The sequence below is a fragment of the Ambystoma mexicanum genome, chromosome 3q, assembly GCF_040938575.1.
Source record: "Ambystoma mexicanum isolate Mex_15411 chromosome 3q, UKY_AmexF1_1, whole genome shotgun sequence".
NCBI lineage: Eukaryota > Metazoa > Chordata > Amphibia > Caudata > Ambystomatidae > Ambystoma > Ambystoma mexicanum.
Window position 1 is genome coordinate 987,409,247 of NC_090926.1, and position 24,682 is coordinate 987,433,928.

The window sequence follows — 24,682 nt, forward strand, 5'->3', positions numbered from 1 at the left end:
CCCCTTTCCCTTTTGTCATGAAGGAGGCACTTCCTCCCTTCATTTCCACAGCCCAGCTTATGTGTCTGGGCCTTCCACCTCTGGTCCAAGTGTAATTCGACCTAAACTGCAAATCACAGCACGGGGAGGATGTACCCAGAGTGAGGGCTTTATATTTAGGTCGATGGCTTTCAGCCGAAATTGAGAACTTCAGATTTCTGGAACAAAAGGGTCTTAAGCACTTTCCCAAAAACGCAAATAGGTTTCTCTTGTTCTCAAGCTCGCTGTGATAGCGTTCTATTCCTTAGGATGTACCTCCTATCATTAATACGAGGCGCTACTTGGATGCACTGCAATGGTGCTTCGTTTGACGACCAAGGAAAGCTGATAGACTAAGTGGACGCATTAGGATTCAAACGTCTAAAGTCCATTATGCACACCTAACCCTGCATTGGATGCGTTAGCATACTGAGCTACCTCACCAGCTTCTATTGTTCTCTTGTCTTAAGTAGAGCGATTAGTATTCACCCAAGATCGAAGCTGGGCCCTAGGCAGGGGGAGTAGACATTGAGAAGCATATCTTCAGGCCTGCAGGATACAGAATGTTAGGGATTTCCAGTACTGCATATTTAGATATGGGTGTGTGCATGTGTCAGAAGCAACACGTGCCAACAAGGCCACAGTGATTGAGCAAAGAGCATGTAGACTCATGAAATGAGAGATCGCTCAAAAGGATGAGCGATCAGGATCAAAGGCGCCTTCCTAGTAAAAATGTGTCTTCATTGGAAAACTGCTGTGATGTGCCTGGAAGCCACATTCAAACTGGACAAATGCCAGACTGGCAATTACCTGCTAGTACTCTGCATTACTTCACTACCTGGAGTACTGATTTTCCACTTCACAGTCCGTACTCAATGAGGCGAGTCCTTCACATAGAAACAGACATCACTGATTTGCTCGTTAAAACATGTTTTATATCCCACTTCTATCCTATTGATTATTTACTCCTCTAAAGACTCTCCTCACTCAGTACTGCCTGCTCTAACGACTCCCCTCACTCACTATTGCCTACTGTAAAGACTCTCCTCACTCAGTATTGCCTGCTCTAAAGACTCCCCTCACTCACTATTGACTGCTCTAAAGATTCTCCTCACTCAGTATTGTCTGCTCTAAAGACCGTCCTCACTCACTATTGCCTGCTCAAAAGACTCCCTCACTCACTATTGCCTACTCTAAAGACTCCCCTCATTCAGTATTGTCTGCTCTAAAGACCCTCCTCACTCACTATTGCCTGCTCCAAAGACTCCCCTCACTCCCTATTGCCTGCTGTAAAGACTCTCCTCACTCACTATTGCCTGCTCTAAAGACTCCCCTCACTCACTATTGCCTGCTGTAAAGACTCTCCTCACTCACTATTGCCTGCTCTAAAGACTCCCCTCACTCACCATTGCCTGCTCTAAAGACTCCCCTCACTCACTATTGCCTGCTGTAAAGACTCTCCCCACTCCCTATTGCCTGCTCTAAAGACTCTCCTCACTCACTATTGTCTGCTCTAAAGACTACTCACTCAGTATTGTCTGCTCTAAAGACTGTCCTCACTCACTATTGCCTGCTCTAAAGACTGCCCTCACTCACTATTGTCTACTCCAAAGACCCCTCACTCAGTGGAACCCCTTCTAAAATAGCTGCATTTCCAGGGAGATCAGCGGGCCCTGACAGGGCGGGAGCTGGGATTCTAAGGAGGGGTCTAAAAGTGGGAGGAGTGAAGATGGGACTAAATGATTCTGCATTGCCACCTTACCCCTGTTTCCTTGTCAAAGTCTTTACTCCATTAGGAGGTAAAAACCAGTGCCCTCTGCCCCGTAATAATAAAGCAGCAGAGCACATTAGGCTGCAATGGTGAATCTTAGTAATGCTTCGAAGCACTTTAACATTTGAAAAAGGAAGTCACCTTTGCCACCACCTCTACTGTAGGTCTGCGCTGAAGCAGGGAGGTAACGCGACACTGGAAGTGTTGAAAGCACTGGCGATAGCAAAATGCATCCACCAATCCAAGGTGAGGACCGACATTTTACTTCCCTCAGGACACAAACAAGTCGTCAGACCAGCAAAAAGGTGATGTGGAACACAAAAAGCTGGCAGAACATCTAGAACCATGCAGGGACATCTCCCTCTGCAAAGTCACAGTGGGTAAGAACGGGGTTAAGAACGGCAGCAGTAGAATGTCCTCTTTCATGTGAAGGACCAAAGTGCATTCATACGCAAACCCATACTATTTAGAACATTTTACGTGTATAGGGAAAACGGGCAGGTTTAATAGCCACAAGAAAGAGGACTTTTAACAAAAATTGAGAGAGGAACCTCCTGATGTAGCTCAAAAGGATCACCCTGGACAGTCTCGGGGAGAAGTGGGAGATCCCAGGCCACTACAGGCCAGGGAACCACAGGTTGCCCCCCTTTGAAACCCTTCTTGCCACAGATGCCAGACAGTGCAAGGCAACCCCGCTGTGCCAGTTAGCATAGAAGTTGGCTATGTGATTGGCGATGTAAACAAGGACTGACTGCTCCAGAAGCAGATCGGTCAACAAATAGAGGGCCAAAGGAATGGCAATAATTCTCCTGAGATGGAGACACAGAAGCCTTCATGAGTGTAATGACCACCGTGTGCATCCCAGGAACCCAGAATGGAGGCCCAGCCCAGGCAGCGCCACCCACCATGACAATATGGAGAGAACCAGGAGACAAGTCTACCTTCTGTAGGACACAAGCTATACATAACTACCATTTCTGAGGTTCAAGAAGCTGTCACAAAGTCAAGAGGAGAATTCAAGGAAATAATCACCTGGAGGGATGGCATTTGAAAGGCTTTGTCTGAAATAACCTGTTTACCCACATTAGATCCACAAACAGTCTGTACCAGTGATCTAGTACCAAGAGAACGGCATAATATATCCACGGGGCTTCCTTTTGAAGGTGAACTAGGTAACCAAGTTCTTGAGGTATATTTGGGTATTGGTAGTGTAGTGGGGCAATTATTGACTAGAGAGCATGATCAGGTTCTGCCCCCCAAGATAGGGACGCACTATACAAGTAGGGCAGAACACCAGTAGGCTGATAAGGTTGCTGCTACCGCTAGGCAGAGGTATCATGTGCCATGCATGCACCAGGTACTCAGTAGATAGCAAGCAATTGTTTCCTGCAGAGGAAAATAACATGACAAGCAGCTGCCATTTTAAATTGCACCAGGACAGCAGAGAATTGAGCTCTGCAGCTTTAAGAAAATGCCCCAGCTAAGCATGCTTGAACAAATACATTTAATTCAGGAAAATGCTGTGGTAGCTCGACATAGCGCTTCCAAGGAATGTGAAAACCAATGCTTCGTAGGAGAGGGTTACATGGCGTAACAAGATACCATTGTGTGTATCCAACTGTGAAGGTGAATCAAGTTACAATAACACAGCAGACTATTTGAAGTCTATGGGATGGACTGAACATCCCAGGAAGTTCATAAATAGTTGGCAGATTAATGTCCCTGCTATCGGCTAGGCATGATAGAGAATCATGAAGTGACTAAAACGACAAGTAATTAGCGCGCACGTGGTGAAAGCATCATGATTAATAATAATATTTATTCATAAATGTGTCAAGACAAGGATGGCGCGGTTGCAAGAACAGGTCCTAGAGACTCAAGACATCATGGCAGGGACAATATCGGCTGTTTTATTAATTAAAGAACAAAGGCGATACAATTGTCTTCTCCTCCCATCTACATAAAACATGTAATCGTGGATCTTAGATAATAATTGTCCAATCTTTAGTTGTGGACATATAGAATTGTATATGTAGCTTAGTAGAGGGAGCCAATGACCAGGAGCAATTGGTTTTCATAACCGTGACATCAAAATGCCTATAAAGCCTGCTGTTTCCTGTTGAGTTGTAGAGAAATTCTTGAATGAGAGCTTGGCTGTTGACTGTGCTTTTCCCCCCGGTTTATATTGCAATTAAAACTGGGTTACCTTGCATTTGGAATACCACAATCACTGGCAAATACCGGTTAGAGGACTATTTGGCTTTTGACCTATGGTTATCAGTAGTGTGTGCCAGTCCCAAAAATGAGAATGCAAAGAGGTCTATGGATTTGAAGAACCTGATCAGTGGTAATATCCATTGCTTAGATAGTGACTCCTCTCATTTTAACAAAAGCTGTCCCACTTAGCCACCCCACTGAGAGACAGGAATTGCAGGATTGCAAAATTGTTCACACATTGTCACAAGGTCACTGCACTAGGAGCCTTTTCTTGCTGGGAGTGGGAATTTGTAGAAGCAAAAGCTCCACCACTGCTCTAAACAATAGGCGTTCCTAAAATAAAGGTGCACCTGGATGCTTGAGCAGGGGATTGTCTGGCATGGGATCTTTGTGGGAGTAATGTATCAGCTCAAAGGGGCCCCAAAGGACACGAAAAATAGCATTGTGATCTGCAAATGTTTACATCATTTCAACCATTTTCTCCCCATGCAATTGTGGACTCAAAAATGAAAGATAACAATGGAGGATACCTTTCTAGTAGGCATCAGCCTTGTACAGTCCCATCCATACCTGATGATGTGCTAGGACAGCAGTGTGATGAAAGCAAAGCACAAAATGAACCACACTTCTTGTACCACAGTCCCCAAAAGTTGGAACTAGTCATTATGATTTTGAACTTTATTTAAGATTGTTGGACATCCTTCAATAACCACTGGACTATGTGTGGAGCGCATAAACCAGCCTCATATTATAGTTCATTGCAGAGTATGACCCGTTTGATTGCAGCTCTTCTGATGCAATCCTGTAGGAAGAGAAGGACCAGCCTGCAAAGATCGAATCCACCTTTTGGACTCAACAGAGAAATCCGAACTGCGACAGAAACAACAGGTACCAGTGGAAACCAAGTGAGAAAAAAAATCTCCCTAAAAAGGTGAAAGCACCCAGAAAGAACCTCAGGCACAACCACAAATGGTAGACGATAAGTAACACCCCTCCTTCCACCATTATGGGCTTGTGAGGGCCCATCTTTATTCCTGCATCTGAAGTGGTGACACAGTGATGTATTTAAGGGTGGATGGCAAAGGGTCTCTCCAGTTCACCTGTTGCCCAGGTTCCCCCTCTGCCTCGATTTTCACTCCGAACTATGTGCAAGACCATGGTTGTTTTACTGTTCATTAAGTCCCAACCCATGGCAGTTCTTCAATGCACTAAAATTGACCCATGCATCACCCGCTTCCATCCTCCTCAAAATGCCACGATCCATTGTTAAGGTAAGACCATTGTTTTCATACTGATATGCTGCTGTGTATTTCCTACCAGCACCCCACCTTCTCGTTACCCACAGGACTTCCTGAAGAACTTGTACCTCTAGCAGTGACCCTTAAATTACTTTGACTTTCCACCTTGGTTAGTGTAATTGACTATTCCCCAGCCACTATTCTCTGGTTGCTTTCAACTTTATGGCACAGGTGAAGACATCAACCCCCACATCACCCGCATCCACCAACTCTCTGCTCCCCTGCACTTGATTTGCCTTCCTATTCTCTTAACACTGGACATGAGACTAGCCCCTTTTAACCACCCGGATCCAAACGCGTGCAAGTCTCCTTTCCTCAGCACCTCACGACACTGGCTGGTGACTTTTGACCTTGCATCTGTGAAGGAGAAATGCAGTTGTATTTTAATGAACGTTTATAACAATTTAGATAGAAATTTAATTGGAAGTGAATTCAAATGAAAATTAGAAAAATGTATTGATTTGAGAAGTACGCCTTATTTTCAATGCACCGGCCTGAAATAGCTAGAGAGATTCCATGTTGAATCACATATATACTTGCTATTTGAATGGAATTTTGAAATGTGACTCACAGAAGCAGTATTTGACTTGCACACTAGCTTACTGCATCCTCAACAGACTTTTATCTAACCTCGCTTATTCTGCCAAGAGGATGTCTATGTATTGGGTGAAACCTCTTCAAATGACTAAGGATAAGAAAGTATGCGCCTTAATTGAATATCAACGCACCTATATGCTGGTATCTCTCGAAAGCTGCAGGAGTAACTTTGTATTATTTGAAAGGAATAAAATCCTCCCTGATAGTGGCACAAAACCTTCCACAGGTTGCATTACAATCAATTTATAACAAAACCCATATAAATTGTTGTAGAGGGGGCCTGGGACACCGTTTCTGCTTTCGCCCTACAGTGGTGCTATGGAATCTTTATCAGGTGATCATTACCCAATATTTGAGTCCAGTCTTTGAATTCCTCCACAGTGAAAATTAAGGTATACTAAGCGTTGGGATACTCCCATCCCCTGCACACCATCAAACTGATGCCAGTCAAAATTAACAGTGAAACATTTAGTAAAAAGTCATGAGAATTGAAAAAGAAATATGATTTAATTAGGGCAGTAACATATTTAAACAACCATTATAGTACACTGAGTAACATTTTAATTGTAACATCGACTAAGTACTAGGATCCTTTGAAATATGATATTTTACAGGTTAACGCATTTCTGGAAAATTCCCTTCTCCCAGAGCATAATTTTAAGGATTGGTGGTACAATAAAGATAGAGGTTGCAGCCAAAGTCATCCATATGCGTTCCTTCACATTAAGGCTATATGCAAGGACATTCCATTAGGTGAAATAATAACTGGATTTACCTTAAAATTGAGTAAGAATTAAAGTAATCTATTCTGCAACTCTAACGTTCCTTCACATTAATAGTAAGTAGAGCTAAATAGTAACATGTAATTGAGTTAAAGAGGTAGAAATAGTACTATCCCGTAATTGGAATTAGGCATTCAATGGTACATGGATACTGAAGCGTACCTTATAGAGAATGGGAAGGAGCATCTTTAGTAGGCAGAGTAAAGCTGCTTAATTCAAGTGGTGGCCTTGATGAATCCAAAAGTTGATCTGTGTGATAAATGATATAAATGGTGGGAAATTGTAAAAACATGTCATCTGTATATGGTACCATAGGGTTTCAAAAGAGGGGAAAAGAAAGTAGGAAAAAAAACATGGTGACCTACATTTTGACATGAGCGATCTGCTCAATCTGATGTTCACTTCCAAGATTATAAGCAGTATCTATGAAGGAAGAATGGTTGTGATGCATAACCCACTGCTATACAGCTATTGCACATGGTGTAGGAGATGGATATAGAAGGTTATAGGTCAAAGTTACGAATGCAAATGCTCGAATGCCAAAAGGATCGAGTCAATAACACCGAAAAAAAGGGTTGATTTATTTATTTTTTATTTTTTGGGGGGGTTTCCCCCCGAAACTCCTGTTTTTCTTGTAAAAAACACTTTTTTTTATCTAAACAAAAGCCCAAGAAAATATACATGTAAAAAAAAAAATTCGACCCTTTTGTTTTCGGGCCTATTGATCCTTTTGGCATTCGACCGTTTGCATTCGAAACTTTAACTGGACACCGGTATAGAATGATTCAAAAGCAAGTAAATCGAACTAAAAATATTTACCAAAAGTCAGTAGTTCATTGTCCAATTCATTAATGCCACCAAAAGTGGTTCACTCAAATGACATTACTTGGGGGCACAGTTGCGCAGCATGCCGAGAAGGCGTGTCCAAACTACACTCTCTTCATATGCTTTGGTGTCAGAAGGCTGAGGCGGCAAACCGGCCCAACCCAGGCTGAAATCTTCACTGCTGAGCCTGCCAAAGACCATCCGATCAGGACGAGACCTAGTGATGCCGCCATCTTGGGCTGCGGACTGTGACTTGGCAATGCAGCTGCCATTGACCTGTATTACGGGTAGCATCCTTTGGTGCATCCCTTGGTGCATGGACCAGCATCACTATCCCACGAAGCCTGAGCTGCAGAGGCTGAAGTGTGCCACACACTGCCCATACACCTCTGCCTGCTGCGTGGACAGGGACATGACCTGTAAATGAGCTGGAGAGAGGAGCCGGAGTGAACCTGCTACTCCTCCTGTGAAGGACACCGGTGACCCAGTGCAGCACACAGCCCAGTTCCTTCCTTGGAGCTGCTGTGATTGGGACAGAGGAACAAGGAGTGCACCCGGAAGCTAGCCACCGAAAGTCACCCCGAGCTACAAGGTGAGAAAACCCCTGGCTCCCATATGAAACTACAGGGCATTAAACCCTGCATGGGATAGATAATGTGTGATCTTCTGGCCCTGCATTACGAAATGCCTACAAGCCCACTCTGACCCAGCCTGACAGCAGACACAACCTGTGGTCAACAACAAGAAGCCCACTAGCGGGGGGGGGCTGGGAGAGCAACCAGTGGCACAGGTGGAAGGGGACACTGCAGCCTTAGACCTCTCCCCTGTGCCCAGATCTGGACAAGCATACGCACGCCCCGGGAACAGACAGTGGGGTGGAGAGACCACTACCAAAGATAAGTGCAATACCCAAAATGGTCAGAGATAAGGCCAAGAAGCCAGTACTACAGAGCAGGATACACCAATTCACAATGGGAGGCACCCAGCTTGCCATGACCTGCAACCACGAAATGGCAAGTAAGGGGGAGGACTTGTAGAATGCCAAGATCTCTCACAGTGACATTATGACCACCATTGGGGAATCCAGGTCATCGATGGAGGAAAATATAGGTGGCATCTCAACAGAGGTGTCCTTCTTGCGACAAGAACTTTAGAATCCAGCTTCAAGAGTGGGCGAATCATGGCAGCGGATTATTTGCCCCGAAGAAGCTGTCAACATTCTTCTCAGTTGAACATGCACATAGGATCCCAGCGAGCATCACCACAGACGATCATTGCAAGACTTCTAAACTACAGAGAACGCGATGTAGTGCTACAGATGGCTCAGGCCACCGGCCCCATTACATATAATGGCTACAAGATTGGCTTCTTCCCAGACTACACCAGGGAGGTCCAGAAGGCACGCCAGTCATTCGACTATGTGAAGAGAAAGCTAAACTCGCTCAGCCTCTGGAATGGCTCACGCCTGCGAAGAGGGGAATCGATCACCACAACAACAGCAGTGGTTACCCCGCAGAAGTTTGACTATGTTGGTTGTGCACTAATTGAGTGCATGGTTCGGGCAACAGGTGCTTCAAGTTGGGGGGAAGTGCAGGGAAGGTATGGGAGTTTTTCATTTTCCTATCATGTTTACTGTAGGCACGGTTGCTTACAGGTTGGGGGAATGCGTCTTGATTATTGCAGGAAGCCTCACTGGCTACATATGTTTAGATAACAGATGCCTCGGGTTGGGCTGAGTATGGGATGGGGGGACCTAATTTTTGTTTTCCTATTCATTGTGTTAATTTACGTCCAATCATCACATATATAACTATGTACACCGCTGTACATGCAGACCTATCGCTGATCAGACAGTTCACCACTGACAAGCTCAATCATATACAAGGGAACCAAATGAAATCCCTTAAATTCCTTACGTGGAATGTCAATGGCCTGGGTACTGAAATCAAACTACGACTTGTCCCACAATTCCTCAACAGGCACTCCCCTGATATTGCTCTTCTTACCGAAACACACCAATCGGGCACATCATGCACCCTTTTCCGCAGAACAAACTACCGGACAGAAATACAGGCAGGCTTCTCTATGAGATCTAGGGGGGTCCTAATACTAGTACATAAGCACCTTCCATTTGAATTATTATGGGCTAATCAAGTTCCTAGAGGTAGATCTGTGATGCTGACGGGCAAGATATGGGTTGAGACCATTGGTGTACTGGCAGTATATGCTCCCCCTCCCCTCCGAACAGACTATAATAAATAATCTGGCCATTGTAGTAAATTACTGACCCAACTTGTGGATCGTTGGTGGCGACTTTAACATCATCATGGACATAACACTAGACCACACACAATTACGGTGCAGGAACCCCGAGGCCACAACAAAACTTGCAGCCTTTACCTCGGTGCTCGGCTTCTTCTTCCTCCCCAAACAGGATACACATAGGCTAGTTAATGTGAATCTTCTAGCCAGAGGGATCTTGGATCACTCACCACTAGAAATTAAGATCCGTAGAAACAGGACCAAACTGACACCCTTGTGGCACCTAAACAATTATTATTTGAGCTTTCCAGACTTTATATAGCACATCCACAACGGCACCACAGACTATTTCAACCTTAATGAGCGCACAGTAGAAAACCTTGATGCACTGTGGGAGGCTTACAAGGTGGTACTCCAGAGTGAAATGCTCTCCTGGACCTCCGCAAAAAAGAACGGCCAACAACAGTGTGTAATGGAGGCAGAGGAAGAAGTTAAAAAGTGACACAAGGAATATCTACTCGCAGGCTTGTCCAAGAAACACCGGGCCCTCTTGACGACTAGGGAAAAACTCTGCAATATCTCGATGGACAATGCCAAACAGGCCCACTGGGAGATGCACACCCACATCTACGATACAGGGGACAAGGCGGTTAAAATACTGGCTTGAGAGAAGAGACGAGGGACACAGATATGTCAAGGAAATAAGCAACGAGCTAAGTGTAATGGTGCAAACAGATTGTGTAATCGCGGAGGCCTTTGCACCGCACTCTATGAAAGCCCCCACCTGCTAGTACAAAACCCAATACTAGAGACTATCACACCCCCCATTCCGTCGGAGGCTCAACAAGCGCAACTAGACACTGATATAATGGAAAATGAAGTTGCAACTGCCATTGCCCAGTGCCACCCGGGGAAAACACCGGGCCCCAATGGGTTTCTGATTGAGATGTGGAAAAAAGTGGGATAAATGGTAGTAGGCTCTATACATAACATGTTTCGCTACTGTAAGGAATGTGACACTCTCCCTTATGACCTGCGCAAAGCCAGTATAGTACTCATTCCCAAACCAGGTAAACACCCGAAACTGTGCAAATCCTATAGACCTTTCTCATTACTCAATGGTGAAACCAAAAAACTCACCAAAGTACTTGCATACAGACTGCAGGCAGTAATTTCATCATTGATCCACCCAGATCAATGTGGCTTACTGCCGGACAAATCAACCCGCATGAACATCCAGAGATTTCATCTGTCGATTGAACATGCCCCTGCCATCGGAGAACCCCTGGCACTGCTGGCTATAGATTTTAAGAAGGCATTGGATTCAGTGATTTGGGAGGCCCTCTGGGAAATTATGAACAAATGGGATTTAGAGCGATGTTTTTGGACTGGGTTCAACTATTGTACGAAACTCCACTCACGGAAGTCAGGGTAAATGGCTGGTCATCCAGAACCTTTTGAATGGGCAGAGGACATCACAGGTCTGTCCCCTATCCCCATTACTATTTGTATTTGCCATGGAGGTCCTTGCCACATGGCTTCGCCAAGAGGCGCCGTGGACGGGCTTCCCCTGGCCAGACGGTGGGGAAGACAAAATCTCCCTGTATACAGATGACCTATTAATATACTTAGGTAGCCCATCTGGCTCCTGCCCAATAGTTACACGAATGCTGAAGGACTACGGAACCTTCAGTGGCCTATGAGGGAACTAGGATAAGTTCATACTCTTTCTAATAAATGGCATGACACAAGCAATCCCTCAGGACTGCCCATACTTAGTAGAACGTGAGCACTTCCTCAACCTGGGCGTTAGAGTCGAAGTGGACCTTTCTACATATCTCACTTACAACCTGCACACAATTTCAGAACACTTTGATTTAGATGTCCGGCACTGGAAAGCACTCCCACTCTGCCTGCGGAGCAGAGCTGCTCTCTTTATAATGCACTACCATGCTTCCTCTATGTTACACAAAATGCCCCCTTACCGATCTGGGGCCCACAATTCCATAGGATTGAAAATATCCTTAGGGACCTTCTCTGGGGAGGTGAACATCCACAAATCGCTCTGGCCAACTTGCAACAATCAATCTGGGAGGGTGGAATCGGACTGCCACACATCAAATCATACTACTGGGCATCACAGATGGCAGTTATTAGTGATGTACTACAGGGGGACCGGGACCTGTCTCACATATGGGCAGAAATCATGGTGCTACAAGTCAGGACCCCAATTGCAAATCTGTATCAAAGGGTAGGAAGGGCTCCCCTACTCTGGCACTCCACCGACACAAATATGGAAAGATGCTCATAGACATATTAGCTGGGACGGCAAATTGACTTTGGCACAGCCCTTATGGATAAATAGGAGGCTCCCAAAAGTTAACAAATTGCTGATGTGGTCATAATGGGTGGAAGCAGGCATCGGGAAAGTAGGGGACATAGTCACAAAGGGGTCCCTTACCTCCTTTCCAGAATTGAGATGCAAATTTGGCCTACCAAACACGGAACACTACCACTTTCTGCAGATATCCCATGCCCTAACCAAACATCTGCCATGTCCATCAGATATGCCACATTGCTCACCACTAGAACTTAATGTTCTCCTAGAACCCATTGCTACCAAGGTCACATCTGTATTATATCAAGATATCACAGCCTTCACATCTTCAGAATGATCTAACCTTAAGACGAAATGGGAAGGGGATGTGCGGCCATTTCATCCCGAAGCCTGGAGTCTGGCCATGATGCAACCACGTGAAATTGCAATCTCCTCCAGACTTCGCTTGATACAGCTTAAGATTTTTCACATAATATACTACCCCAGAGTTCCACTGTTTTGCTGGAATAGAGCGACCTGCCTACGCTGTAGACAGGGAAAAGGTTCATTCATTCATATTCTATGGGAATGCTATCAGAAGTACTAGGAGTGGAAGTACCAATGGACCATACATTACTGCTGTTGGGTATCTGGGGAGACGAGAATTTTGGGTGATATGAGAAACTTGTTCTATCCACTACGATAGGCCTGATCAAACGTAACATTGCAAGGAAGTGGGGGGGCTGTGGACCTCCCCAGCTTTATACAATGGGTCTCTGATGTAGATAGGTGTGCCTTCATGGAACTCCGTATTTATACTGCTCGGGGATGTCCGGAAAAGGCCGCTAAGATCTGGCACAAATGGGAAGAGGGCGACGGATGAACTACAACAGGCTTAGTCCATTATGTAAATTGAGGCTCATAGAGGACTGGGTATAAACTTTTGGTACTGATCTCTAATATCTGTGGGACTGCATTACGACAGCAAATGTAACTAAGAAAATAATGATGGGAAATTGATGTAATGTTATTGTTTGATTGTATGTCATATGTTTCAAAAATGTCATAAAATGTTATATTAACAAAGAAAAATGCCAGTATTCCATACAGGAGTTCACTTAAAATGGCAGCTATTAGTCGAACGTAAAAACGTGCATAACACAATGACGTAATTACGTCATGACGTCATGGTGTGACGCTATGTTGCATCGTTCCTATACAGAGTCGGAAAGGCATATTAAGAAACCTAAGGTGATATTACTGTACATGATACTGTTGTCAATATCATAAAATAATATATTAAGGTGTGACTCGAATCAGAGGTACAGGTAATCATATTAGTAATCCACCTTCACAATTATTAGTATTCTGAAAGATATGAATCTTCAAATAGACCAAATAAATTGAGCCAAATAAAGAGTTACACATATCAAAGATATTCATTTCCGTGATGGTTAAAAGATTACAGACTCAATAGTAGGGGACATAATAACGTTAGCAATTTCAAAGTCAGATCAATAACCAACATATGAAGCTTATGATGGTAACTGGGCAGTTCTGGGATACAATTCCTTGGGGACATTTAAAGAGTATCTCGATCTGCAAATAACATCAGTGTTAGGTCTGTGTATGCATAAGATGTCAACATATATTGATTAGAGTATGAGACTTCCTAGAGATGTGCTCCCAAATGAAACTCTTCATTCATCCCAAAGGGTTGCATTGAGTCAATTTTGTCAATCCAGTACAGTTCACGTTGTGAGGGTGCCTGGTGTAGTACTTCCAGAATTACAACCCTCAGTTGAGCAATCATATGTCTGTGTTCAATGGGGTGTTCTCTTTATTTTGAAAGTGTACCTTCATGGATGGAAGGAAGGAAGACTAAATTAACAGTTGATGAGCTGATTTGATCTGTGGTAGTGCAGAGTGTTCCCCATCTAATTGTAATCTACAGGTAACCAAAAACACATTTTCACAATGTGCTTTATTAAAGTAATACACTTAAAATGATACATGCAATTATTTTTACTTGTGTTCATTTCACTTTTTCTTTTCACGTCTTTCTCTTTCTATTATTTTCAATTAATTATTCGTACCTCCTTATGTTTAGTCCAGGTTATTTTTCCCAGGATTTAAAAGCATCACCTTGCTACAAGGCCCAACGTTATATGCAGAAGTAGCATCCGTGACCAAATAGGCTGACCCAATCAGAATACTCGGAATGCTACTTCAATTGCCGATACAGAGTGCATTTCCAGCATTCCAAGTCATCTAGCCACCATTACCTACGTCTGTTATTTTTCCATATTCTACCCCTTGCTTGCTCCACCTCGACCCCCGTACTTAATACTCATGCTGGCCCCCCGTTGGACTGTTTTAGCCACCATAATTTCCTTTCATGAAAACATAAAAGGTTGGGCCTCAGAGCTGCGGCAGTGAAGCTGAAGATAACTTGCTCAATGACTAGATTGAACTGGGTTTTTTCCATTGGTGCTGCTGTTGAGCATCATTTGCTCGGTGGCCATCTTGAAATTGTAATGGCCGTTTCTTTCTCCTCCGTGCTAAATGAGTGGACACAATGGGCTCTCATAGTCTTATCTACCTCAGTGCTGTCATGATCCTTTGAGACAATGACCCTTCCCCAGCATACAGCTCTCGGCTTTACCTTGGGCCACAAATGCCATAAATAGGGAGCGGGTCATGATGACCTGTTCCCTCAGTCTATAAATCTCCTTTGTTCCATTTCGAAAGCTCTGTAACCTGCGACTGCAAACCCCGATGCTCTTGTCCTACCTCCCTCTCTTAACTGGTTGCAAAATCCACCTTCAAGAGAGCTATACTCAAGATATTGTCATGCATTCGATAATATCACTGGATACCAAGATATTTAATCAACAGCACAATCAAACAATGAAAATGTTTCTCACAAAATGTACAGCATTAATTAAAAATAGTTGTATAGTTCTTCCACCTACAGTTCAGGTTTAGTCTCTGAAATCAGTAAACGTGACTTTTAGGAACGAGATGTTATTGCATTATGCATACCAAGATCAGTCGAGCTGCTTGCAGGTTAATTGTGCCAAGCCTTGAAGAGCTGTGACAATTCATTGGGAGGTGGCGTTTGCATCCGCAGTCTTGCTGCTGCAGGCGTCTGCAACTTGCGTTCTCCAGAAGGTTTGGACTGTGACTTCTACGATCCCTCCCCATTGGCCACACTCGCTATGGCTAGAGAAATGTAATCCAACATATCCGCAGATCCAAACATTGCAGACTCCGGTGATACTGAGGGTTGTGACTCTAGCAGAGCAATTTAAGGAATGAAATGGTTCTTGATTTTGATGGTATAGTTCTTCCATTCGGGCAGCCCCAGCAGAACAGAGTTTCCTGTCTTCTGTGAGTTTTGCCCGTCATTTCGCCAATGAACTACATCACGTTCTTCCGAAATGGAGTGTCTGTGTTCTCTTCTTTGGGAACAAATACCCTTTGTTTCCCAAAAGCACATGCAGCCCCTTGAGCTCCCAGACCCATTTCCCTACGTGTCCACCTGGTCTTTCCCCTTCCCCTGCGTGTGTGATGCTTCTATGCCGAGGAGCAGATCTTGTGTGGTGAACAGTAGGATTCCGGGTACTGAGGCAGCCACGTTTATCCATCGGTGCTGGAGGCAGACATGGCATGTCTACCTCATTCCCCAAATCTGCCTGTCAAAGGTACACAAATTAGGTAGAGGTGCAGAACATCCAGGAAGAAGTATTCTAATCTTATCTTAAAATCCTTTCTCGAGCGCAACGTGTGCCCAGAGGCATCTTGGCGCTAACTTGGGCAGGACGAAGGAAAACAGTGGGAATGACTAAAACAGAAGTAATAACTAAAACCTAAAAGAGATACGTTTTTTGGAGAGTGCCTGAGTGACAATTATTCATCAACTGCCAGAAGGAGGGAGTTCCACAGAGAGGCGGCAGCCACTGAAAAGGACTGACCACCAAAGCAAGTCAGTATAAACTGTGGAACCTCCACCAGACAGGCCTCAGCCGATTGGAATGCCCGGGTAGACATAAAACCTACAGTTCATCTGTAGATAGGACGCTCTTGAGCCATTCAGGGCCCAGCAGCGTGCCTTAAATTGAATGCACTTTTCAACCGGAAGCCAGAGCAGGTTGCACAGAATTGGAGAGGCTTAAGCAAAGCAAGGGATGGAGGTGGCTGCTCGGGCTGCCACACTCTACATGATTTGCAGATTCCGAATTAAGTACGCTGGTTGTGCAATAAATAAGCAATTACAGTAGTTAATAGAAGAAAGTACCAGGGAAGAAATCACAGGTGCATGAAGATGGTCAGGTAAAAAAGGGAGTACCTTACGGAGAATGTTCAATTTAAGATGACCTGCCTGGCCTACCGGACTGACCTGAGCAGCCATGGACAGGGAAGCCATGATTTTAATTCTGAGGTCTTTAACCATGCGAATGGGGGTTGGACAGAGACCCAATGAAGGGGACCAAAAGAGGGGAGACAAGAGAGCAGCAGGAGTAGAACCCACCACCAGATCCACCATATTTTCCCTTTCAGCCTAAGCCGGTTATTATGCATCCACCCCCACACAGGTTCAAGGCAGGCCCTGAGCCTGGCTGTTGTTTCAGGCAAAGACATGTCCAAGTGAACCAGAACCTGAGTATCATCTGCATACACATAACAACTGAAGCTGTGGGAGGCGATGAGCTTAGAGAGTGGCTGAATATGCACATTAAACAAAACTGGGGAAATGGTGGAGCCTTGGGGAACACCAGAGGAAAGGGCAAAAGAGGCAGAGCGGAAAGATGAAAGAGATGGAGAGTGAGAAATTAGCTAATGCAGGACAAAATGGCACCAAGAGGTCAGCTCCCACGAGGCGGCCAAGTGAGACGGCATGTTCAATAGTATTAAAGGCGGCAGACAGGTCAAGTAGCATCAAAGGTCCTGAGCCGCACTGATCATGCAGTCGAGCGAGGCCGACCAAGACTGAGATAACCACCCCCGCCGTGCCATGTCCTGGCCAGAACCCAGACTGAGATGGTTGGAAAATGGAAAATTCCTCCAGAAAAGAAGTGAGAAGAGGACAGAGTAAAGATTCCATCAGTTTCATAAGAAAATAGGATGAAAGTTCGCTGGAATAGAAGGATCAAGTGTGGGTTTTTTAAGTAACAGGATCATAAGGGTGTGCTTCAAGGAGGCGGGGATTTCACCCGTTTTAAGCAAGGCATTCATCGCATGAGTAACCAGTAAAACAATCTGTGGCATAACCTCCTTCAGTATATATAGTGAAGGATGACTCAAGAAGCTACCCCTATTCAACCATGCAATAAAGGTAGGTATGCAAAATAGCAGGCTAGGTTTAACAAATACTAGCTGATAGAGATCACATACAAGGCTAGGACATTGGAGAAGTCAACATTTTTAATCAATTCAAATAGGATTAAGACACACATCTAAAAGTTGTAGGTCTAGGTACACAGAATTAGACCTTAAAAATACAACAATGCCCAAGAGGGCTATTGGTTTGAAAAAGTACACTTCACATTCAAGTGAGGGTCAGTAGACAAATGTTGCTACAGGTTCCTATACTACTTTGCATTAGTAGTATGCTGTTGTTGTCGACACATGAGAGAGATTGGTGTTTCTGGTTCGGGATGTTGGTGGCCTTCAGTGGGTGCTAGGTAATAGCAAGTGTATTGAATGACCAAACTGTCATCAGGACGTGGTCGCTGGCCCACCAGGTGATTTTAAGACCTAGAAAAAAGATGACAAGTATGTGTGTCAGGGGTGGGAGACTGAATACTGGCAAACAATGTGTCTCGGTGCTATAGAGAAAGAAGCCTACCTTTATAGTGTCATTTGTTTGAACCCAAATCAATGGATATAGCCTGTTCTTTAGACTGGCCGAAGTATGGTGGTTCTCAATATGTAGAGCACCTATAGTAAGAGAGATGGGGTACCAAGTGGTTACCTAATTTGATAGAGTTGTTTATCAAAGAACAATTGTAGTGCATTGTATAAACATACTTGGAGCAGTTGCTTTTCAAGTATGCTGGAAGTTGTTGAAAGGAGAAGTAAATGTCACGGGATTCTCTACGGCATCTAGATGTCTAAATATTGTAGAAATGTTTGTTTTAGATGCGGTATATATCGAATGAAGCAAAACTGATTTTGTGAGGGCTATAGATAGCTTAGTTTCAGCCACAGTGCGACAAAATGGTGGATTACCGGTGTGCACAAAGGAGTAGGGGACCGAAATTGCCCGTGTCTACAGGGCATTTATAACGTGGAGTCTTAGAAATGCACAGGACGTGTCCGGAAGAATTGGGTGATTTTTTCGTGGTACAATGGCTTGCCGGTATTATTGAAGGTGCACTGGATAGAGCGAACTGCTGCTGGGTACACAAAATATAGCAAGGCTATGTGTCCGTGTCTACAAGGGTGTATGAATCAGCGTCTGTGTGACTCACGTCTGATGCATGAATTATTTCAGACTGGAGTCATAGGAATACAACAGACTATGTTGGAAGAAGCCGGGTGATCCGTTCTGTGTGGTCGAGTAGCTTGATAGTAATGTTCAAAATGCACTTGTTAGAGAGACCGAATACTGTGACAATCCGGAGGTGCAAAGGCTATAAGGTACCTGAGTGAGCCGTTATGATGCGTGGCTAAAGGAAAAAGCTTGTCAGAGTCTTACCTTTGTGTAGTAACTGAACACGATTGTTGCTTCGGGGCCAGTAGAGCTGTCTGCGCCTTGTTAGAGCTGTGTACGAAAATAGTGATCCCGCTATCGCGCATGCGTAGTTGGTGCCCGGCGTAAATTGAAGCAGCTAAAACTTTATTAAGTCGTGTTGTTAGGCAAGCAGATCGTATATGTTTGAGTGCCATCACGTTGGTGAATATTGTGTTTTGTCAATGTCTACAGATATTATTAGTGACATGATTACAATTTTGTTGAACACAGGCAAAAAAGTCTAGTGCTTGGCATCATTACAGTTGGTTAAAACATGGGCACAATTTGTAATTCAGAAACGGATAGACTCTCATTGAGATGGATTGTACGAGGAGGTACAACAATAACATTAGTGTCTTTTTTGGCGTGCAGATTTTACAATTAGATGCGTTACATGACAGAAACATCATTGGAACAGTTTGCAACTTGTATAGTATACTGTTGCTGTTCTGAAAATTCACAGAGAATGGCGGTGGTTAACAGAAGAGAGGGAGGCTATTTGGCAAGATAACATACATTATGGCAGAGAGGTCTTATTTAAAGGAGACCTCTGAGTGAATGTATTAATGTAATTTAGCATTACGTTTCGTGAGCATGAATAAGGTTTAGCTGGAAAGACATCCATGGAGTGTTCAGAAAAATGAAATTATTCACTTGTCATAGATGGATTCTCTTCATATGTTTCAGTGTTGTGAAACATAGAATCATAGTACGTGTTTTTTAGATTTGTTGACTTAGATGGACAGTTTGATTACTTCAAGAATGGTACGGGTAGACATTTTCAACAGACAGAAAAAATGATTATCTTTTCAAAATTAGCATTTTCAACAGAGAGAAAAAATTATTGTCTTTTCGAAATTGGTGATTAGCTTGAACAGTCATATTAGAGAGATTATTTTTGCAAACTAATAGTCATGCTACATTTTAGCTTATGATGTCAAGCTGATCCTCGTTCATGTTGTAGAGGCGTCGTACTGCTAGAAATATACCACTTGCATGAAAGAAGTTTTTGACGGTCTATCTGAAAAAACAGATTCCATTCAATAGCAACATTGAGGCCATATTTTACTGAGTCCAGGCAGAAAACCCATTTTTGTTCCAGTTTTCAAAGGGATATATCTCTATCCCTCCTCTAAATGGATTTCTGGCTGTCTGAAGAATGAACCAGAATATGTCATTGTGGCTGTGTTGTTTTTCTTGGAAATGATCTACCATGGGTTTTTCGGGTACAGAATTCTTGATACATGAGCGATGCTCACAAATCCGTTATTTCTCTTTTGCATTTGCCCACATAAATGAGGTTGCATGGGCATTGGATGGCATAGACAGTCTATTTACTTTTACAGTTGTGAAGTTGTTGAAGGTCCATATCTTGCCATTCAAGTTGACTGATTTCATGTCTGTAGTAAGACTGCATACAGAACAGGATCCGCACCTGTGGTGGCCTATAATTGGTGGTAAATCCCACAGGGTTGGCTGTCGGCTGATTGATGGTGTTTGTACACTGTAAGTGTTGACTAGACGGTCTTTGAGGTTCTTACTGCGTTTGAACGCAAATCAAGGTTTTGTGTGTTTGAAAGATTCAGTATGAAGGACATTCCAGTTACGTAGGACGCTTTTTTTGATCAAGTTGCTCATTGGTGTGAAGGTTGTGACGCAGGTGATCTTACCCTTGCATATTTCACAGGGGGTCGGGGTAAGATATGATTCTCTGCTTCTGTTCTTAGCTCTTTTGTGGGCTCTTCGGATAATATATCTGGGATATCCTTTTGCTTTTAGCCTTGTTGATAGGTCTTTGCTCGTGATGTTGTAATCCTCTCGTGTGGTGCAGTTGCGTCTTAGGTGTAGAAATTGACCAACTGGCAAATTTTCTTTTAAAGCTGCTGGGTGAAAGCTGTTAAATGCCAGTAGTGTATTCTTTGAGGTAGGTTTGCGATATAGAGTTGTGGCTTAGGGTGTTTGAGGATATATGGTAAGATCTAGAAAGGGGATGGAATACTTGACATTTTGTATGGTGAATTTTATGCATGTGTCACATGCATTCAACCAGGTAAAGAACTCTTGGAGTTGGGTTTCATTTTCTTTCCATGTCATCAAAACCGTTGTCAATGTAGCAAATCCAACATCCGATCAGGTTTTTTACCTTAACACATATCCAGTTCCTTTTCAATGGAGATTGCTATTCTCAAATTAAAGGTATAGCCATGGGGGCAAAATATGTGCCCCCACTGGCCAACCTGTTCATGGCTTTCTTCGAAGACAAATATATCTCCAATAACAATCCTTTCAAACTTCATATCATTACTTGGAGAAGGTATATTGATGATGTTCTAGCTATTTGGAAAGGCAACAGAGAAGAGTTTGAAGCATGTATTCTATATCTGAATGACAATACTTTTGGTATCCAATTCACAGGAGATATGGATGCAGATGAAATTATGTTTCTGGATTTGAAAATCAATATTGTCTCTGAAATAATCAAACTTGCACTTACAGAAAGGCCACTGCGGTAAACTCTATTCTTCATGCTAACAGTAGCCATCAACGAAGTGTCATTCATAACATACCTAGAGGTGAATTCCTCAGATCCAAAAGAAATTGCAGCCAAGAAGATATCTTCAAAGCAGAATGTAAGTCAATTGCCAACATATTTCAGGAAAGAGGGTACCCTAAAAACTTAATTAGGCAAACCACAGAATCTGTGAAAAAGGTCGAAAAGGCCGAAGTTACTGGAAGCCAAGACCAAATTGTATGAAAACACGTATCCCACACATGTCAATTTTATCACTAAGTATTCCAGTGACAACAAATTTCTGTATTACATATTACACAAAAATATGCATATTCTGCTACTAGATCCAGATTTGACTAACTACCTTTCAGAACAACCCAATATTATCTTCCCGAGAGCTACCACCTTGAGGAATCTTTTGAGTCCCTTTTTTCTCAAACCTGAGCCAATCAGACACGACAACTGGCTAACTTCAAGCACGGAGCCAGAAGGCTTTTACAAATGTGGCTCATGTAATTATTGTCAGTATGCCTTATCACCAGCTAAGGTTTTTGGTGGAGGGCTTAAAATCAAAATCAAAGATTTCATAAACTGCTGCTCAAAATTTGTCATATATGGTATTCAGTGTGTTTGTCAGAAAATATATATTGGAAGTACCATCCGGGAAGTACGTTTTCAAATACGTGAACATTTGAATAACCTCAGCAGTCAAGATATCAGACTACCACTAGCCTCCCATTGGCAGAAGCATCACCAAATGGACAATGCCAAAGACATCAAATATATTGGACTCCAACAGATCAAACCACATCAGAGAGGTAGTGACAGGGAGTTGATGCTACGACAACAGGAAGCAAGAATGATTTGTAAACTACGCTGTCTCTCACTCGGTTAAACCAAGAGCATGAGCTGAATATTTTCTTATAATTATCAAATGACGTCTCTTAAATCCTGTATGCTCTAACAATCACTATTCATTATAGGATAGAAAGAAATGACGGTTTAGAGTTAAAAACTTCTACCAACCCTGGGAATGTTACTATGTATATTTGAAGACAATACACTTGAAACACTAATGTCACAAGATGCACTATATTAATCTTACAGCTCGTTAATCATGGTAATTTAGCAGGAGTCCCAATATTATTATTTTTAATTTCAGCATAATGCCCCATATTCACAATGTGAACACCAGTGGCTCAGTGATGATTATATCGATATGATTTAGCTTGGCTCAACACATCAGCGCGCCTCATCCAGAGACCACAGCTTCGGCCGCTTATTTCAAGGGCATGCAGCTACCCCCCTTTTTAAACATGGTTCCCGTATTGCATTATAACCAATCAAAATACACCCATATATTCATTACACAGGGCAACCCCCCTTTTGGTGCAATTCACAACTTGTATTAGGGAATAGAGTCCACTTGGACACGAATACACAAGGTTTGATTGCCATAAAATAAGGTGTATAGCGTTCAATACTATGACTAAAATTAGAATAGTAGACTTACAGGCACTCATAATGTGATGCCTGCATACAGCTCGCAAACATTGTTAATGGAAAACTCCCCACATATCGTAATCATTTGCTCTCTAACAGTTCCGGAATCAGGTTGGTATCCTAGCAACAGGTGCCACCTGACTAGGAACTATAGAAACCAAGTTCTACTGCCGATGCATGATGCATTCGTGCTGACCGAAGGCGCCCGCCATTGTGTGTTCCATTTGAAAGTGCCTGCTGGTAAGCTTACAAGTTACAAAGCAATGATGAGAACAATATCATACTTGAAACCGAGTATAGTAGTTTAAGCACGTAGACATTAGGAGCTATGAAATGATTCGCCCATCCCTTTTCTTCTATCCGATATCTTTAGATTAACGGCCTCAATTCAAAGAAGCTATTTGAAAAATTCGTTACACTGCAAAAGCGACTTGACTTTCACTACGTAGAACGGCTAAACGTGACCCAGGTAATACGCACACTAGACACATGCTAAGCAACCATGGATCACTGTTTTTTAAATATATACAAATATATCAAACCTCGTAAAACAACTGCTGCATTGTCTGCTTACTTTCTTGCAGTTTACAAAATCGAAAGGTACTCCATTAGTGGAGCCACAAAAAAAGACTCCATACCCAGAGGTGAAGTAACAACCTCCGTTTTCGTTTCATAAAACCAGCAACAAGAAAGGCTGCAAGTCACCGAATTTATAGGTACTGAATAGCACTTTACCCTTGCACATAAATGAACTTTGTTGTAATCTGAGTGCAAATCCTATATATTATAGCAGTCAATGATTTAAAGCATACCTCTGTCTCAGCAGTTTAAATTAATTAGAACATCTTTCACAATATGTTAATGCTTGAGTTTTTCTGGCAAAGCCAGCGTTTTACTTTACTATATGATATTATACACTGATTAAACTTCTTTGTTGTAAAAGACCACATACATCTGACGATGTTTGCTTTTTCTCTTCTCTTTGTTTTTTGTCTTTGTGTTCTCTCCCTCCTCTGTTTCCCCCCTTTACAGTTATAAATATTAGCTGACAATAAGCTACACATAAAGTATTCAAGCTCACTTGTTGAAATTATATAGTCGGTTTTTACTCCCTGAGGACGACCTTGTTAGCTTGAAACACATGTTGGCGTCATTCAATGCAATTTTGCGTTATGCAGGGTAAAATTACTTTACTCACTAACACAGTTGTGACTAACAGGGTAATTCATAGAATTCAGCGCACAAGTGGCGGACGCGGCTGGTGCACAGTGTGTGCGTGCGACTTTCTGCGCCAGCCGCGCGCACTAAAATCCATTTCCGCGCACAGCGTATTTATGGATTTTAGCCTCCAAAACCAGCCGTGGCGCAGAGTGACGCAGCGACCCTGCAGCTGCGCCAGTTATGCCCCAAACCCATCCCCGTGCACCATGCACAGCGCTCAAATCCCGTACATGGCGCACAGGCCCCGAACCACGAAAATGCCAGTAAAATTCCCCGCGCACCCCTCCGAATACATGTACACCCCGGCGCGGGGAGTTTCCCATGCGATTGGCCCTGTGCGAGCGGGGTACGTGTGTTACTGGGGTGCGCAGGAACTTTCACACGCGATTGGCCCTGCGCGAGCGGGGTACATGTGTTACTGGGGTGCGTGGGGACTTTCACACACGATTGGCCCTGTGCGAGTGGGGTACGTGTGTTACTGGGTTGCGCGGGAACTTTCACGCGCGATTGGCCGTGTGCGAGCGGGATACGTGTGTTACTGGGGTGCGTGGGAACTTTCACACGCGATTGGCCCTGTGCGAGCGGGGTACGTGTTTTACTGGGGTGCGTGGGAACTTTCA

The 24,682-nt window shown here is 43.5% G+C and overlaps 1 long non-coding RNA gene across 1 annotated transcript in view; it reads right to left on the bottom strand.

The window, feature by feature from the left end:
• Window positions 1-18,857, bottom strand: part of LOC138581942 (uncharacterized) — an 80,519-nt gene extending 61,662 nt beyond the window's left edge. The window contains exons 1-2 of the long non-coding RNA XR_011304894.1: window positions 18,791-18,857; window positions 6,846-6,932 (exon numbers count right to left, since the gene is read on the bottom strand). This is a non-coding gene — a long non-coding RNA (uncharacterized lncRNA). The remainder of the gene's footprint in view (window positions 1-6,845; window positions 6,933-18,790) is intronic.
• Between the last annotated feature and the right edge of the window lie 5,825 nt (window positions 18,858-24,682).